This window comes from Cupressus sempervirens, chromosome 7 (assembly GCF_028749045.1).
Source record: "Cupressus sempervirens isolate cs-2001-9-10 chromosome 7, ASM2874904v1, whole genome shotgun sequence".
NCBI classification, from domain to species: Eukaryota; Viridiplantae; Streptophyta; class Pinopsida; order Cupressales; family Cupressaceae; genus Cupressus; species Cupressus sempervirens.
Window position 1 is genome coordinate 290,333,702 of NC_143124.1, and position 21,277 is coordinate 290,354,978.

The following is a 21,277-nucleotide window of genomic DNA, read 5'->3' on the forward strand; positions in this document are numbered from 1 at the left end:
TGAGAGAGAGATGGAGATGAAGTGATGGAGAGAGAGAGGGACATAGGAGAGAGAGATTAGGGGATACGATAGAGAGAGATGGAGAGAGTGAGAGATACATGAAGTGATGGAGAGAGAGAGAGAGAGAGAGAGAGAGAGAGAGAGTAGGGGATAGGATGAGAGAGAGATGGAGAGAGAGTGTGAGAGATATGGAGAGTGAGAGAGATGGAGATGAAGTGATGGAGAGAGAGAGAGAGAGAGGGTAGGGGATAGGAAGAGGGAGAGGGGATAGGATAAGAGAGAGATGGAGAGAGTGAGAGAGAGATGAAGTGATGAAGAGAGAGGGATATAGGAGGGAGAGAGAGAGAGAGAGAGAGAGAGAGAGAGAGAGAGAGAGAGTAGGGAATAGGATGAGGGAGAGGGGATAGGATAAGAGAGAGAGAGATGGAGAGAGAAAGAGAAATGCAGAGAGTGAGAGAGATAGAGAGAGTGAGAAGAGAGTGTGAGAGAGATGAAGTGATGGAGAGAGAGAGAGGTTAGGAGATAGGATGGAGAGAGAGAAATATGGAGAAAATGGGATAGCATGGGGAGGGAGGGAGAGAGAGAGAGAGAGAGAGAGAGAGAGAGAGAGAGAGGTTAGTAAGAAAGAGTGGGCTTATGGATTACTTAGAAAGAGACAATGCTTAAGGGTAAAAAGTTAGAAAAAGAGAAAGAGAGAGAGGTTAAGAGTTAGTCAGAGAGATATCTTAGGATTTATTTAGTTAGTTTGTGAGTGTGTGCATGTGTGTTTGAGAGAGAGTATTAACAATATGTTAGAATTTGTGTCTACCTATTGATTACGCATGTGGAAAATAATAACTACCTATTTTGGATTATACTTAATTCAAATTAATGGAAAATAAACTTTTGATGACATAGGATTGATTTATCTAAATAATGTTGTAAAGATCTTCAATAGCTTTCCAATACATTTTGAATGGAGTCAATCAGACTATGTATGTGAAAGTTATGGCCTTTAGAGTAAAGCCTACTTTTAGTTCTTCAAAACCCGATCAGGCTTTGAATGCACTTTTTCATTTTCATAACCTGATTGGTTTATGGTGTGGTGATAGCATAGGGAAATTATCCAAAGGATTGGGAGGTTGTTTTCCTCCAAAAAAAAGTCTTTGGACATTGCTTCATCTTCTAAGATGAATTCCCATCTTTTCCTTCATCAGGTTTGCTAATGGTGAAGTGGGTATCTCTAAAATTACTACCATAGTATTACACATCTTCTTAGCTTTCTAACCGTATATTTTTTTCTATCTTTGGACAATATTAAAAATGCAAACTATAATTACTTTTACCAATGCCTTGACATTCCTCATAGACATATGTCTACCATTTTTTAATAACTTTTGATATACTTAACCAAATTCAAAATAAATTATATATTATTGTTCTACACTTGATTCTATAAACTTCCATTTTTTTTTAATTCCATTTTTTATTATTTTGATGCAAGTTATATTCAGCACATGAACAAGTACCAAAATTTCAAGATGTATTCAGTTCAATAATTCATAAAAAAATAAAATACTCATAAGAAAATTACAAAAAAACACAAATTCTAGATATGGATCTTAGTTATAATCCTACCAAAGGGTTATGAAAAATACTAAATATAAATAGGTCTTTTGTGTTGCAGACGAAAATAGCTATGTTATCTTTTCTAAAAAGCTAGGAACTATTCTTCATGTGCGCAGGGTGTGACCCATGTGATCTTATCCATTTTGTACAAACTCTAGTAGCTTAGAAAGTACATTCAAAGAAATATTTTTTTAATATTTTACACATATTGTCATTTTGAGTGGATGAACCTCAAATGTCTCCTCCAAGTTCAGATTTACCTGACTTCAGAAAAAAGGTGTCCACTTATACCCCCCTTTTTGTACACCATCTTGGTGCACTCACCTAGTTACAAGTGAAATTGAATATGAAAATAAAAATGAATTACCACTTGACATTCCACAATTATAATTTATCAATAGTAAAAAAAATCAAATGACATTTTAGTATACCAAACAAAATTTGATATTTGGAATCAGGCCTTGAATTTGATGGTCACCCCTGCCTATCATATGATTTTTCAATGACGGCTAACTTTTTTTCTTACCTTTCATTTTATGTTTTAAGAAAAAAATGGATTGTCTATTTTTTTATTTTTAAGATAATTTAAAGATCATTTTAAATTTAAATATTTTATAAATGAGAATAATAAATATTAATTAATAATATGTGCAAAATTCTTAATGACTAACTTAAAGTTATAAATTAGTAATATATACAAAAATCTCAAAATAAAAGGAGAAGTTTCTAAATTAGTAATATAAAAATTCATAAAACTAAGTTTTTAAAATTCATTATATTCTTATTTCAACAAAGATTGTGAATTAATATAAATATGCAATCATCAAAATAGAAACATATTTAAATAGAAACAAAGAAAAAATAGAAACATATATTTTTTTAAAAATACATATTTATCATGCATATATATTATACATATTATAAAATCATATTTTTGTATATATTATTAAATAAAATACTAATTTGTCTATAACAAGTATTGAACATTTACTAATAAATTTATTTGACATATCTACGGTTCTCTAAAATTTTAGCCTATCAATTTATACGTTCATACAATTTTTTAGTCTATTATATACAGTTTAAAAGTGCAAAAATGATCAATATGACCATCAAATTCCAGGCCTATTTGAAATACTAAAGAGTTGCCAATCACAATTAACTCTTCTACAATTGGCATAGACACCATTTTCTTGGATGTAATATGTACCAGTTTGATTTTTTTAAGAGTTTATTAAATCTATGAAATCTAATAGTCACTTGATTATTTCTCTTCCTCTCCTCTTTATCTACTTCTTGACTCTTCATATTCAAATAGTTAAAACGCTTCTATAAATGAAGAGAACAATGTAACACCCCGCCAAGGGATCCAAAAGAATTAACCTAAAGTTTTACTAAGTTTTCCAAACAATTTTTTTTAATCATGAAAGATAAACCATTCATATCAATCACATAGTAGTGAAAGCAATAACATGCAATCAACTAAAGCATACATAACAAATTACATTCCTTAAGGATCCCAAGATGTTGAGTCACTTTTAACTTAATTAAAACTAAATCTATCAACTACCACATCCACATGAAAGAATAATTAAAAGGTCCAATTTCCATATTATACATCTGTTCCAAATGCCTATTTCGAACGCTTAGTCATCCAATGTACATGTCATAGGGTATGAAAGGCTTAAAAGAATATACATATGTAAAAATAAAGATACATCATCCTCATTGAATCCATGATACAAGTGCAATAAAGTAAATGAAACCATTAACATACATGATACATCCATCCATCAATAAAGATATAACAACCATCGTAAAAGATAACCATCCATCATAAAACACAACTAACTAAGTGCACAATTCCTCCCAGCCATCAATAGCATCATTAGACCATCGTGGGCCCTAGCCATCCCTCTGCGCCTAACATCCCAAGTCACTGAAGAGACCATTGGTATTATCATAGTAGGAATGTCACTCCTAAGACATACTAAAACTTATGCATAAGGAAATTTAACATGCTACAACATATGCATAGAGAAATCTAACATGCAAAGATTAAGCATAAGATGATCCTACAAATTAGATAACATCATCTACCACATGTTAATCATCAATATAAAGAAACATACCAGTAAATAACATCCATCATAAGATCCAAGAACTGAATGAAGATAAATACCAACAAAGAATGCTCCAACCACAGTGTCTATGGATGGATCTCAAATGGTAAGAGTGAAAAAGCACTACCACTTGATTGCGTGGAACCTAAATGGCCCACTCCCACTGCGCTGAGGAGATAGTCTCAAGTCCCAAACAGGATATCAAATCACATAACACTAATACTTTCTAAGTCCAGGAATCCTAAAAGTATTCTAACTCAAAGGTTCTAACACAAAACAACATCTAATTCCCAGAGGCACACAAGACATGTAGGAATCTACTATGTAAGTGGGAAAGTGTCATCGCATGAATCATGCTAGAGTTACCCTGGTAGTCTCTCAATAGACCCTAGCCCCCTAGTGATCCCTATGCAGCCACTAGTATCCTCTCGTACTGACGAGGTATACTACAGAATGCAAGGTCGCAACCAAGCATTCTCTCTACTCCCATCCTAGTCTGTACCAACACTCGAGGCATGGGCAAGAACATACAATTATCTTATTAGGTTCATTTTAATCCTCATTTAGTGTAATGTTTTCACTTATTAATACAACTTACAATGAGTTACCCTAGCAACCACTTAGGGCCCCAGCCCCAATTGCAAGCCACTTCCCAACACTACAAGTAGATAACCTACCCTAGGCTCATGAAATCACAAATCACAAATCACAAAATCACCTCAATCCTATACAAGTGACTAGAAAGCATCAAAAGATAATCCACAATAATCACATCAGTTCTCCATGAGTAATCGAGAAGTATCAAATGATAATCATAATAATCACAACAGTTCTCTATAAGCAATTGAAGGCATCAATGATAAATCACAATATCCATCAGTTCTCAATGACCAACCAGACAGTATCCCAAAATAAAACTGATTGAAGACCCCAAAATGGTCAAGTCAAACATGTCACAACATGACATCATCAAGATCAAAACAAACACTTCAGTCCCATCAAGGCGACTGAAAAGTAATCCAAGTATAACTGATCGATGACTCAAAGATGGTTAAGTCAAGTGTCTCATAATAATAGAGAAGTATCAAATGATAATCATAATAATCACAACAGTTCTCTATAAGCAACTGAAGGCATCAATGATAAATCACAATATCCATCGGTTCTCAATGAGCAACCAAAAAGTATCTCAAAATAAAACTGATTGAAGACCCCAAAATGGTCAAGTCAAACCTGTCACAACATGACATCATCACGATCAAAACAAACACTTCAGTCCCATTGAGGCAACTAGAAAGTAATCCAAGTATAACTGATCGATGACTCAAAGATGGTTAAGTCAAGTGTCTCATACACATAAATCTTAGCTTTACACAAGAAGACTGAAAAACATCAACGAACGATAAATACAAACATCTCATAAAGCATACCATCACATTACCATGGTTGGGTTTTTTAAAGATCGAGATCAAATAACATCAACATGACATCACATCTCATAACCCCCAAGCCTTTGGTAGACATCCTATAACTAGTCAACAATCTAATCAACCCCAAAACCCCAAAACACAAATAGCATAGAGAAACAAGATACAAACACATATTTTAGTTTGCTTTTGCAATCACATGGCTATGCCAACTATGAGGTTTTGGTTTCCGTTCCAAGTATATAAGACTCTTCGTTTAATCTCCAAGTCAACCCATTTATCTCTTCAAATTAAGCATAGAAATTATCCCTCCATTATTTTAAAACAATTTTCTAAAATAATCATAAGATACTTGTTTGCTTATTTAAATCATTAAACTAATTTCCATTGACTTTTAATAAAATCATTTTACTAAAATCAATGTTATTAATAATTAAATAAAACTCCCTTGATTCCCAAGAAGCGTCTCCCATTATTCAAATTATTAGAATAATACTTTTCAAGTAAATAATTTACCATTTCCCTAAAATCGGTATTTTCGATAGTCTTAACAATTAACACTCCATTGCATAATTTAATTATCAATCAAATTTAATTAATTCTATAATTAGTTAAATTAATTAATAATTACATAACTACATTAATAACTCAATGGTTATCAGAACCACTAAAGTTCTCGTTTTCAAACATAGACTAGTATGTGTCTATATAGAGTATAATAATTATTAGGTTTAGTTATCAAGTGAGAAGACTCTCTTTTATCCTATAGTTATCCTATACATATAACTGAATAAATTAAGGTTCAACCCCCAAAATATTTGAAGTCAACCTCTCTAAGATCAACTAAGGTAAGTGTTTGAATAACTTAAATCATTAAGATTATAATTAATGATCTCTCAATGGAATAATTCTGATTTTTTTTTAAATCATTATCATAATAGAATAAATTTCATTTCCATTAAATACTTCCCTCTAAATCAATCTCAATTAAAATCCATTTAAATTGATTCATAATTCATTACAACACTTCAATTATTAATCAATCTTAATTAACCACATTAATTAAATTAATTAATAATATACATGATTCAAAGTCTATGATTCCTAATCATAATAGTTTGATTAAAACTTGATATTATGTAAACTTTAAGTCACTTAATTAATTCATTGCTAATGATTCAAATCATCTCTAATAATCCTTTATCAACATTTAATAAGATAAAACTTATTAATATATTAAATAACATATGCTAAAGTTAATAATACTAATTAATATATTAGCAATAAAAAACTTCATTTCAAAAATAAGTATAATATCAATTAACAACTATATTAAAATATATCATATTAAATCTTATTTAATGTTAAATAGCATATAACAAATATATGTTATAACATTTTTTTTTTAAAGGAAAACAAATCAAACAAAATGTACCCACAATCATATTATTAGTAGGCGCTGTTATATTTTAATAGCAGTCGCTATTTATGAGTGGCAGAGCCGTGGCCTGCTGTCACAGAGCCGCCGGCATTCATGCCTCATATGGGGTGGGGGTATGGGGTTATTCCCTCCCTGCCCCACTTCATATATATATATATATATATATATATATATATATATATATATATATATATATATATATATATATATATATATATATAATTTTTTTATAAAAATGTTTTTGTTTTGTTTAATAAACGTTCTCCTTCCTTATGAATTCATTTCGATATTCGGCAATATAATTCATTGTTTAATGAATATATATATATATAAGAACCATCCCCCCAAGTATAATAGTTCATACATTATTTTGTTTAGATATTTTTAATAAAATTCATCCCTTTAACAATTTATTAACATCTTCAGATATATATAATTATATATAATTTGCAAGTATAATCTAGTAGAAAATTCACTATCAATTATTCAAGTTTTCTAAGGTTTTCATTTTCAAAAATCAAACCCTTCCCAAATTTAATTTCTCAATTTCAGCTCGGTTCAACCCAAACCCGATTTAGTTTTCAAATTTTTGATTCTACTAAGGGAAGGTTGTAATGATAATTTTTATTCCTCAATTCAGATAAAACAACATGCATACCCAAATTTCCACAATATAGAACATTCATCACAAGAATTATCCAAGTAGTCATTTAGCAGACACAATGAAGATAGGAAGAGAAAGAGAGCATAATAGAATATGCAAAATAATCATGAGTGCCTACCTAGACACTGATGCTAATTTGCTATGCCTCATAAAATCATAGAGAAGCTCCTCCTCTCAGATCCCTCTCCTATCCGAAAATTCTTTCCTTCTCCAACATTCGTAATTCCTCCAATAATTGAACCTCCCCAAGTGAGTAGGAGTGCTTGTAGAAGCATATGAGGATGTCAAAGCATACGAGCTTGTACATTCACACTAGGAGAGCCTATATATAAAGGCCTCTAAGATGCATGTAGAATGTGTCTAGAAAGAACTAGGAGATAAGCATGACAACTAAGCACATAACTTCCACAATAAGAAGATAAACATGATGAAGTGTCTAGAATGTTGTAGACACCATGTGCTCAAATAATGCACTAACTCCTAAGTGTAGACATCATGCGCATAATTAGAGTGCAAACTCCTGTGTTGTCAACATGACAACTCACAAGAGTTCGCATACTCCTATGTGAATAAATATTAAAATAATGTACATTACTTAATTAATTAAATTTCTTATTTAATATTCACTTAACTACTTTTTAAATTAATTTATTAATTTTAAATCTCATGCACTCACTTTATTAAATCCACTTGTTTTATCTTAATATATTTTAATCACATGCACGCATCATGTGATCTAGAATCTTTTAATAATTTTAATATCTTTTCCACTTTTAAATTTATTTTCAAAACTTAATTGATAAAATATTTATTAACTTAAATAATAATATTATTTAGCATTTACTTAAAAATGAACTCTAAATATATTATTATTAAATTAAATAAATATTATCACGTTCGAAATTTAAACTTATAACTTTAATCTTCAAAAAAAATTCTTTTTTTTATTTAATTAATTTCCTAATTAATTAAATAAAATAAAATATTAAAATATCATAATAATTTTCCATTAAATTAAATCTTTTAATTAGACTTAATTAATAGAAAATACACCAAAGACTCATCAAGTAAAATACAAAAACTCATCTTAGACAAACACATACAAAATCAAACCAAGGGTTAATATCACGAATTACGTCATCCGACGCATTCGAAAGGTACTTGACTCAGATACTTGTCCTAATTTTCAATTAGGACAAATGGCTTAAAGGGTTGGGATTTGGACTTGAGAATTTATCTCCCCTCTCTTACCATTGAGATAATGCGATAGGGTATGCTCGTTCTAGCAATTCAAGGAAGTTGATACTTGGTACTTGCAACCTACATAAAATCCATGCATGTACAAGCACAATACATACTAAGCTAAATAGGCAATGGCAGGAAGTGGTGCATCATGTAGATCCCGATTAGCAGGTGACTACGACTCCCTTCCTTAACCACATCAGAAATGCCATACAGAAAGAAAACAAACACACACACCATACACATGCAAGTATGGGGTAAGTATCCATAAGAAAACACATATGCTAATAAATCATCTAACTAATCATCATCAATAACTGCAAACACTGTAATAATCATCATACATACATGAACTATAAAGTACCAAGTAATCTCATCATATAATAAACTGAATGTAAAATACAATATCTGATAATCTCAAAACAATGCCACTAATAATCATCAACATAAACTTGACCTAAAAGAGTTCAACAATGATAACAAAAATGTAACTTAGGGGCAGGCACTACAAACAAAGCATATTTGTTGCAATACAGAATATAAAAAAGAGTTTTCCCTAATCTAACTTTAAACAAAGAACCATGTAAGCCAATCATTCTGTTATGTTTTTGTCTTATTCTCTATAGTGCCAAAGTTGTTTTGTGTTGTTTAAATATTCATTTTGTTTCTAAATTATCAGTAACACAAATAAGAAAAAAATGTGGAGTGATTTATTCTTTCTCTTTCTCTACACAGGGATAAGAGGAGAAAATTACAATAATAGGCATTACACAGTAAACATATGAGATGGGACTATGGATCCAATTTGGGCATCCCAAATCACAATTACAAGCAATTTTAGTAGAGTTATCATCACCCAAATTACATGTTTCTAACTTATAATGAATTCGTCATGCTCTATTTGGAGGATGACATATAGCCAATATAAGCTAAGCATAGATATGAACAATAAATATAAAAAAAAATTTAAAAATTACTTTTGTAAGATTGAAAAAGATGAAAATAGGATGAAAGATCATCACCAAGATGCAATACAGGGCAGAATGCAAATGGCCAAGACCTAGATGGATTAGCGAGTGAGAATGGCAGTGGAATAGAATTATTTCTGGCCAAGATCTACTATCCTCTTCCATTTGTAGAGTGAAAGAGGGTTACAAAAGTTTTTGACAAGTACAAGATGGCCTCAAACATCTTTTTGAAATCCATGGAGGTATTGTGCAACCCTGCATTTTCAAAGTATTTATTATGTGAATTGTTGGTGTGGTTTTTCATAGTATAGGAAAATTTTTGATATTTGGGTGAAAAATCAGTTATGTCTTTGTTTTGTGGTGCCCTCGTTTTCAATTTTTTTTAAAAAGGTATTTTCTTCAAATTCTTTGGCAGGGCTTTTTTATCCTAATGTTTTATTTACGTCAAAATGCCTTTTGTAAACCTTTCATGTACCTTTAATTGTGATATTTCGTTTGAAAGCACACCAAGTTGAAGTGTTTCTCAATCACCGTTGATCTATCAGAGATCAAGGGTCAACGCATCCCCACATTATAGAGTTGTAGGTCGTTAAGCAATGCGGGGAAGCGCATTTGCGACACGTGGCCCCTGATGTTTTATGAGATTCAGTACATCGCAAAAGCTCTTGTATGTCAGATTTTTCAGTACTTTTGCACACGTTTTCTTTTTTCCCGTCATATCATTGGTGAATTCGTCGGCAGAGCTCTGAAGATTACTTACCAAGCAGCATCACAGTTGATCTTGTCTTGATCAACGGTTGGGGCATCCCCGCATAATCAAGATGCAGGTTTTTAAGTAATGCGAGGAAGCGCAATTGTGACGCGTGTCCGTGATGATGTCAAACACTTGCTTGCTCAGAAGAAGATATGGGATCCGCTAGCATGGAATGCTGTCAGACAGTATGAGCTAATATGGCGATTTCCTATTGGTCAATTCAGCTAGTTGGTCGTTAATAAAAAATGGATTATTCTGATCGTCGATCTTGTCTTGATCGATGGTTGGCACATCCCCGCATTATGAAGATGCAGGTTTTTAAGTAATGCGAGGAAGCATGATGGTGACACGTAGAATTTTTCTAAAAGACTATAAAGCTTGATATTTTTAAATCAGGACCACGCGATCTGATGAAATCTACGGATGGGATTCAAATTTGAGTGCAAATTGCAGGCAACGGTTACTGAGAGTAAATGTGATCCAGACCTGGTGCGTGCGATTTTAATTCATAAAAAGAACCCACAATTTCACCATTAATGAATCACCAAAGCGTAGAAAGAACACTAGGGCATTCAAGATTTCAGAGCTAAGGCACAGAATTTCTCAGTTAATACTCCAGTAAAATTGCTAAAGACATCATATAGTGCAAAAGTGTGATTTCTGGTGGGTAAGTGCTCTGTGACTTTCTAAGAAAATTTGAAGCATCTGTTGTTGTGAATTTTCCAAAGTTTCATTAAAAATGCCGCCCCGAAAAGAGTTTACTAGACAAAAAGATTATCTAAAATGTTCAGTGCATGATGATTTTCTCGAACAATTCCCCTTATTAGTGCATGAAATAACTAAGGGAAGGGAACTCATTCCAAAAAACCCTAGATTAGTTGTGGTAGAAGGATTTTATGATAAAGCAAATTGGATAAGAGATGCCCAGGTTTCCATGGGAGGTTTGGAGTTGTTTAAGAAATGGTTTTCAGAGCAAAAACTAGATAGTCCTATGAGCAATGTATGGGAATTTGACATTGAAAAATTAGTAGTCCCTAGTGTTTTCTTTGATAGTGATTTATTGATGGACCTAGCAAAGAAGTATGATCCTATCACGGGGTGGGTAAAAAATCATTCGGGGGTCAACCTTTTTAGGGTTTGCCTTGAGCTGTTCAGTGAGGTTTTCAACCTGAACCCTAACCACGCTGTGCATGAAATCATTGATCTGGATGATTTGCAAGCTAGATATGATGCACAATGACTGTACCTGAGAATAGGGCCACTACAGGAGCATGCTGCTAGGGTTGGTAATTTGCCTGTAATCAGACCTAGTACTCCAGAGCCACTGTTGAGAAGACATTTCAATTTGAGAGCTCAAGCACTATATTTTTCTCTTTGCAAGATCTTGGGAATAGATGAGGGTGATCAAATTCCAGGTTCTGTGGTCCTTATAATTGCTCAAACCCTTCAATTTGGAATTAGTACCATTCTAGATTTAGCCACTTTCCTAGCACAAGAGATTGACAATGGTCTGGTTGGAATAACAAAGGGGAAAGTAAACAAACCATTCTGTTGGTATTCATTAATGATGCATGTATGTTTATACAAAGGATATACTTTCTTCTCCAAGGGTATGGAGTTAGAAACAACAAAGGATGGAGAAAGGAATCCAGTGCAGTTGTGGAGTGTGGATATGACTTCAGAGGCCACTGATGCTAGTTATGTAAGATTTGACAGGTATTTTGCATCAAAGCTTAGACTGATTTTAAGAGGAGATAGCCCTAGAATCCCACAGGCATTATTAGAATTGGTCAAACCCAAGGACCATGCTAAAGGGCTATTGGTCAGTCACAACTGGGGGGATATAATTCCCTACAATGTTTCAATAGTAATAAGAGTTTATGGTTTCTTAGGAAAACCTCATGTGTTACCTTTTCACGTACCTTTGAAGATAGGGATAGTTGAGCTCTTATGGCAGATAGGTACTATATATGAGAGGGAATTGGTCAAGAAGGGCACTTTCTTTCCAATGGTTACTGTAGTGCATGATTTTGTTTCTGTTAAAAAGGGGTGGAAGCATTTAAATTTGTTTTTGAATAAATATAACATGGCAGAATCTCACGCCAGATTCATTGACCCTGAAGGATTCTATGACCTATTAAAATAAAGGGTGAGAGCTTCCCATATGGTACATTAGGTTTACTATCCGAAAGATATAATCAGAAATAATTTCACATTGCAGGAGCAAGAATTAAGGAAAGAGAAATGGATAGTTTTCAGTAAAAACCTAGAATTCATTAATGCTTTCGACCCCCAATACGACCCATTGAAAGATAAGAAATACTGGGGAGTTAAAATACAAGCATTAATGAATAATTTTGCCATAATAATTCAGACTATGGATGAAAAGAAAGCTATGTTTATTAAGGCACAACCAGACAAGGCAGTAGAAATACAAAGAAGAATGAGTGGTAGAAATGTAGTAACTCTTGGCCAATATACATTGCAGAAAAGGGCAGGTTATGTCATGGTTCAGAGTGTGCAACAGGTACCCCCTAATGAGAAGCCAAGGCTAAGAAGTCCATCTGCAGCCAGCTCTCCAAAATGACGAAAATTGGAGCAGGGGTCTTCTTCTTCTCAAAAAGAACAATACTCCCCAAGCTAGTCTCCAATCCAGATAGATGATGAGGCATCTCTAAAGGAACAGCTTAGACAAATGGGAGGAGAAGGGGATGTGATTGTCACTTCTACAAACCTAGATGTTGGAGAGCCACAAGAACCTCCTACACCTTCCTTGGACCTGACCATTGCTGATTACCAAGGTAAGGAAATTGACCCAATTGTTGCCCAGGCTTCTGAAAGATTTATTAATGATGAAAATTTTGTAAGATCTAGGGCTTTTGCTCAGTTTTTATGGAGATTAAATATAAAGAATTTTGAGAAAGCCTGTGAGAAGATCAAGGCTGAGCAACCAAATAAATCTGACCCGGTTATAAGGCAGAGGTAAAATCAAATTTTTTGAGTGATTTTGCCCAATTCACTCCTGAAGCTGGAAGGCAGATAGTTAGACAATCAGGAGTCCTCCTCCTACCAGAATGGGATATAGCAAATGCTATTGTTTTTTATTCAGTAAGGAAGCAGAAGGATGTTCAACTAACAACTGCTGAAGAAGTACTACAGGCTCATAGAGGGGTCAAATTTAGTGATGACCACCAAGCCCTTGTTTTGTCATCCATAGATAAAAGAGAAAGTACCAGGATGCATGAGTTTCCCACTGCAAAGCATACTGGTACATTGACGATATACAGGGCTAGTGAGGTAAGTAGTAAAGAAGTAATGGGAATGGCTTCAGAAATGCTAAAATTGGGTGGTGTTGTATCTGGACAAGAAGAAGATAAGTTTTCCCAACTCAATGCTAGGTTTGAAGAAGTTTTGAAGGCATATGAGGAAAGGGGTATACAGATACAATCACTGGAAAACAAAATGTCTCAAATGGAGAGGATATTGGGGAAAAGAAAAATGGGAGAATCCAGTGCACCTACAATTGCATACCCTTCACAGCCATTGGTTGGATCTGGATCAACCCCTATTATTGAAATACCTGACACCCCTAAAAGGCCCCAATTCTATACTGTAGAGGACTTTGAAGAGGAAAAAACAAAATTGCATGAGTTGCAGATAGAATTGAGAAATCAATATGAAGAAAAATTAAAGCAGGGTGTAATATATCTGAGGGATAAAATACAATGGTCAACCTTTTTTGATCAATTGACAAGAATTGCAACCCTCATGGATGAGTTGAACAGGGATAAGGATAAACTAACTCCTCTTGCACATAAATGGAGGGAAAGGAATAATGATATTACAATCATATGTATATCTGCAGTCCAAATGCCTTATCATCAAGTTGAGAAAATTTTTGATTTATTAAATAAGCTAAAAAATTTTGATGATAAAAGAGATTCTTTACAGAAAAGATTAACACTCTGTTTTTCCCAATATATTGCTGAAAAATTTACTCTATTTCCTTGTGCTTTAGAATCTGTTGATACAATAAAGGAAAAGGAAAAGTAGAAAAGGGAATTGGATGAGTTATTTAATGAAAGAATAATAAACATCATGAGTGAAAATAGCCACTGGTTCTGGGCAAAGACAAATGAAGAGCTAGTAAAAATACAGTTATTTTATACTGCTATGAGAAAAGAATTTGATGATTTAGAAGAAAGTGCAAATTCTTTAATAATGATACAAAGAGAAGCTCTAAGTTTTGATTGGCCAGATGATGATGCTTTTAATAAATGGAAAAAACCAGTTTCTAGAACAAATGAGGGAAATGTAAAAGTAAAAGTCACCCTCGTAGTTAATAATGAGGACATGGAAAATCCCCAGGTTGAAATAAATTTACAGGTAATTGAAGATGATACATCACTTTCAAACCTCGTGGCTATTTACTCTGAGGATGAAGAATAATTGAAGAATCAGATCTTATCTTCTTGTTTCAACAACTAAGAAGCATAACAGAAAGGGACCCACCAAGGATTATTTGATATGTTAGCTTTTCTATTATTATTTTTTGTCTTTTATGACAGACTTTTGTCAGTATCTTTTAGAAGACACATGTCACTTTCTTTAGCCCGAAGCTTGTTGCATCTCACACTATTTAAGTGAGATTCCAAGGCTAAAGAAGGGTCTAAATTCTATTTCTTCTAAGTATTATGCTTAGTTTGTTTTTGGTCCAAATTTTGAAAGTAAGTTTGTAATGTATTTTTCTATCAATTCTTTGAGAATACATGAATATAGAATGAGCTGTGTTTCTTTCTGAAGGCCATTCTGAGTCTATTGTAAAGGATATACCATTTTCAAAGGAAATGAATACAAATTATGAATTGTCCCCATATCAGTTCTTTTTGAATTTTGTCTCCTTTTAAATACTTAGCTACCTTGATGTCGTATGAGTAAACGCTTGTGCAATTGAATGCAATCTAGTTAGGTTGTATGTCCATTTATCATTGATGTTAATTCAATGGATTAAATAAAGGCTTTGATGAATGTGATGAGATTTCTTAAGTATTGAAAAGGATTTTGAATGATAAGTTCTGATAAGAATTGCTGATAGAATTTGTTGTAAGGCAACAAATTAGATCTAAGAATTTGCTATAGACTCTGAACCCTAATGGATTAGGCACTGATTAAGTTATTTCAGCTGAAGGAGAAATATATTATAAATGGTTATTCAAATGCATCATCAAATCAAATTTTACTTTTATTTCCTGTAGATCTTCAAAGTTGGCCAGTACTTGTCTGCATGGAATGTTTTAGCTTCAGTTAGCCATTGTTGTTAAAAACATCTACAGATCTATAGAAGAATTCTTGGCCATATCTGTTTTATGGGATGTGTTTACCAAGTTAGTGAGAATTATGTATATGTTTGAGGATCTTGAAATGAGAATCAGAATGAAACTAAGAATAATCCATATATAGTTGTTCCAGTTTTGAACCATCCCTAGGTATACCCGCCCTGGTTTTGCAGAGTCAAAAGAGCAGGAAACCATCTGTGGTTTTGTTAAAGTTGGGTCCAAGTACTTTGCATGTGCAATTGCAAGTAAGAATTGGCTATTCTTTAGGTTGTGTATGTACTGTTATCTTGGTATTAAGTCTTTTGTCGCTTAGTAGTTTTTGTGCATTTTAAAACACCAACATGAATGACATGCCTATTCCAATTCTAGCATAGTGAGGCATTTGGGCATGAAGACCAAGAGATTGATTACATAAGAAATTATTACAAATTGCAAAATATCAACATTCTCTTATGAACATCAATTTAGCGAGGTTTATTTGGAAGTTTTCTTTTCAATATAAATTTTCATCTTTTTATTTAGATGATTTTTTATTATCTATTATTGAGTTGAAGTTGTTTTGAAAATTTCTATATATATTTTCCAACCATTGAAGAACACAAATATGTAGTGTTATAAACTTTTTATTGAATTAGAAAAAAAAATCAATTTTTTTTCATTAATTTTATTAATAAATTGTAAAAGCTATATGGAAAATATAATTAATAAGATGCAAGATGTATAATAATAATATAATATAAGAAAATTAATATTGAAATATCTTTTTTTTCTAATTGAGAATATGTTTTTGTATTTTATTTATAATTTTCTAATTATAAACATCTTTGTTTTCAACTAAAAATTGAAAATAAAATATAGAAACATCTAAATTTTATTTTAGAGCAATTAGAAACATCTTATTAATGAGAATATTGAAAAAATCGATAAAATATTTCTCCTATCACTTACTTAGAAAATTAAATTGTTTTTAATTGTTTTATTTTAAAATTTATTATAAAATAGTTCTTATTTTCTATTATCATTTTAAAATTTATTATAAAATAGTTCTTACCTTCTATTATTAATAATATTTTATGAATTCTTTAGAAGTAAATACATATATAATTAAAAGGAATATATATATATATAGTCATGAAAATAAAGATTAGAGACAAATAATTTTATATCAAGGCTTGACTTTTAATAAAATATGAATTTGAAGTCATTTTTAACACATCAAATATTATTAATCATATTTAATGAGTTCTTTGAATGTAATAGGAATGTACATTTAGTTCATAATCTATTATATATAATTATTTTAATTATTTTTAAAATTTGTCTACACAATATTTTTTGAATTGATATTTCAAATCATAACACTATCCCTTAACTAAGACTTACCTAACTAAATTAAGAGTCATGATGGTCAGATGAGGGAGGGGAGAGCCAAGTGAGAGAGAAGGTGATTTATAGGATATATCTAAAGGGGGGGGAGGGAGAAGTGGGTGGGTGGCAAGCATGTTATGTTAGAGAGAGAGAGGGCATATCTAGAGATAAAAGGAAAGTGAAGGAGAGAAAGAGAGAGATAGGTCCTTGTATTACATTTTTAATAGAGACATGTTGTGTTTGTGTGTGTGCATGTGTGAGAGTGAGAGAGAGAGGAGAGAGAGAGAGAGGAGAGAGAGAGAGAGAGAGAGTTGGGTACAAGGACGAGAGTCTCATATTACATTTATAAAGGGGGGAGAGAGAGAGGGAGGGGAGGGAGGGAGGGAGGGAGAGAGAGGAGAGCGAGAGAGAGAGAGAGAGAGAGAGGAGAGAGCGAGAGAGAGAGAGAGAGAGAGAGAGAGAGAGAGAGAGAGAGAGAGATGATGGTGAGATAACCGAGTGGAGAGAGTAAGAGATAGTGTGATTGAGGGACATATATGTAGAGAGAGGGGAAAGAGGTAGTGAAGGGAGAGAACTATTGAGAGAGAGAAGGGACTCTATTATGTTTTAATAGAGAAAGAGAGAGAGAGATAGGGTAGAGAGGGTGACACGATGGTGAGATAAGGGAGTGGAGAGAGTAAGCGATAGTGTGATTGAGGAACATATATGTAGAGAGAGGGGAAAGAGGTAGGGGAGGGAGAGAACTATTGAGAGAGATTGAGAAGGGGGTAAAAGAGAGAAGGAGAGAAAGGGATATGTGTGTGTGTGTGTGTGTGTGTGTGTGTGTGTGTATTAGGCAACATATACATGTGTGTGTGTGTGTGTGTGTGTATGTATGTATGTATGTATATATATATAGAGAGAGAGAGAGTAATAATATTCAAATGATGGGAAAGAGTGAGAGAGGTCTATTAGAGGACATAACTATAGAGAGAGAGGGGTGGGGGTGATTAGGGGCATATATAGAGAGAGCTCGATGAGGAATCCTATTATATTTTTAATAGAAAGAGAACTCGGAGATAGGAGTAGAGAGAGGGTGAGTAAGGGGCATAAATAAAGAGATGTAATGGATTGTACAAAGAGAGAGAGAGAGAGAGGGGAGAGAGAGAGAGAGAGAGAGAGAGAGAGAGAGAGAGAGAGAGAGAGAGAGAGAGAGAGAGAGAGAGATGGGGGAAGGGATAAAAGAGAGAGAGGGGGAGAGGGAGAGAGAGATATTAGGGGCATATAAATATATATAGCAGATAGGGGGGCATATCTATAGAGATAGATGGAGGAGAGGAGACAATTAGAGAGAAGGTGTAGTGGGCACATCTAGATAGATAGATGGAGGAGAGGAGCGAGTTAGAGAGATAGTATAGGGGGCATATCTAGAGAGAGAGGAAAGGGATCTTATTATGTTTTAAATAGAGAGAGAGAGAGAGAGAGAGTGTGTGTGTGTGTGTGTAGAGATAGGGTTAGGGAGAGAGGGAGAGGAGTATGATGGGGGGGATAAGAGAGGGGAGATAGTGAGAGAGAAGGTGACTAAGGGGTATACATATATAGAGAGAGGAGGAGTGAGAGGGTTATCACAGAGAGAGAGAGAGATGAGAGAGAGGAGAGAGAGAGAGAGAGAGAGAGAGAGAGAGAGAGAGAGAGAGAGAGAGAGAGAGAGAGAGAGAAGGGACCCTATTATGTTTTAATAAAGAGAGAGATAGGGGTAGAGAGAGCAACATGAGGGTGAGATAAGGGAGTGAAGAGAGTAAGAAATAATGTGATTAAGGGACATATATAGAGAGAGGGGAAAGAGGTAGGGGAGGGAGAGAACTATTGAGAGAGAGGGAGAGAAAGGGATATATATATATATATAAGTCAACATATACATATATATATATAGAGAGAGAGAGAGGGGAGAATAGTCAAATGATGAGGGAGAGTAAGAGATGTTTTTTAGAGGGGCATAACTATAGAGAGAGGGGGGGTGTGGTGATTAGGGGCATCTATAGAGAGCTCAATGAGGGATCCTATTATATTTTTAATAGAAAGAGAGAGGGGTGATTAAGGGGTATAAATAGAGAGATGTAATAGATAGTACAAGGAAAGAGACATTGAGAGAGAGAGAGAGATGGGGGAAGTGATAAAAAAGAGAGGGAGGGAAAGGAAGAGAGATATTAGGGGCATACAAATATATATGCTAGAGAGAGGGGTATATCTATAGAGATAGAGGAGTGGAGCAAGTTAGAGAGAAGGTGTAGTGGGCATATCTAGAGAGATAGATGGAGGAGAGGAGTGAGTTGGAGAGATGGTGTAAGGAGCATATCTAGAGAGAGACAAAAGGGATCTCATTATGTTTTAGAGAGAGAGAGAGAGAGAGCTTAGAGATAGGAGTAGGGAGAGGAGTATGATGATGGGATAAGAGAGGGGAGATAGTGCTAGAGAAGGTGACTAAGGGTTATATATAGAGAGAGAGAGAGGTGGGGATGGGGGGAGTGAGAGGGTTATTAGAGAGAGAGAGATGGGGGTGATAAGGGGCATAACTAGAGAGAGATAGAGAGATTGACTCGTATTATTTTTTAATAAAGAGGGGCATAGAGGGAGACTTGGATAGAGACAAAGATGATTAAGGGGCATATCTAGAGAGAGAGAGAGAGAGAGAGGTAAGGGATCCTATTATATTTTTAATTGAAAGAGAACTTATAGATTAGCATAGAGAGAGGGTAATTAGGGGGTATATATAAGGAGAGATAATGGAAAGTAGAGGGAGGGGGATGAGTGGAAACATAATAGCAAGAAGCAACAAATGGAAGATCTGATACCAAATCACAACTCTTTATTCATAAAACATAATTGATTACATTCAATATGCCTAGCTATAAGGCCTTCTGGGTTAGGGCCAATACAAAATAGCAATTAAAAAATTAGTTCTACAAGATCCAACAAGATCCAACTGAAAACCAATCTTAGCTAGTCCAAATCTGTAACATAACAACAATCTAGAAGAAAACCACCAAGCAAATCTAAACTTGTGCTTGCAAACCTACCAAGCAATCTCCTTGTTTTCTAGCTACAGCCTAGCTTTTCTCTAACTTCATCCAAGATCAAAGTGTAAATTGCCTCACATTCAATGCTCTATCCACACATTCACAACTCCATCATAATCCTGCTACAAATTGCCTCACATTAAGTGCTCTATCCACAGACTTAGGAAAACTTGCCCATTAGCTGCTTCTACCCGAATCATTCCATGAATGAATCATCCTTCCATAAAAATGAATGACTAAAGACTCCACAAAAACCCCTACTTATACCAATCCAAGCCACAAGTCAGCCCAAAACACAAATTAAATACACATACATAAATTAAATGCCACAAGTCAGCCTGCAACAACAATTAAATGTCCAGAAATTGATATCCAAGTAAAATCATGATATCTCCTAGCTTTTATTGAATTAGAACTCATGCTTCAAAATTTTGGTATTAATTTAGGTCCAATACAACCCCTTAAATGTGAAAAGGATGATTCCTTAAGAATAGCTACGCATCCATCCTGAAAGTCATGCACAGAAAAACTGTCATGTAGTCTGCTAGAAATTGATATTGTAGGAGAATTGCCATATCTCTCAAATCATAATGAATTAGAACTTGTGATATAGATATAAGGAATTAATATAGGTCCTCTTTAATCCATAAAGTGTGTAGCCTTGAAATCATTAAGGGATAATTAGTTACACATCCTACAACAGGCACCCAAAAACTAGAAAAAATGTAGTTCCAGTAGCAAGGTAAAAACTACACAAACATCAAAAGGTTCCCCAATGTGTCTCCAACACATACCTAACCATGAAAATCATAGCTCCACCAAAATTCAAGCTCAATGCTCCTGCATCAGACTCCCCAAGTAAATAGAAAAGTGTGTCCCACACTTTGATGCCCAAAGAAAGATCTACAACCAACTTCATCTTTACCAAATGCTTCCACTTCATCAAAGTCAACAAATTTTTTTTGAAAATCAAACATCTATTCTCCATCCAATGAAACATTAGAATCAAATACATATCAGCAACTTAATCAACATTCTCATACACAAGAAAAAACTGAACATAATGCTTCAAAAGTAATCCCTCATCCACATCAACAACCTAGTGAATCCACACCAACAACAATAAACTCCACATCAGTAGCAAAAAACTCCACATCAGTAGCAACAAAATCAAGATTAGCAGCAACAAATTCCATATTAGTAGCAATATGTAACTCCTCAACAACATATGCCAAACTCTCAACACCAACAATCTCATTGCTCATAATAAGGTGCTTTGCAACATACAAG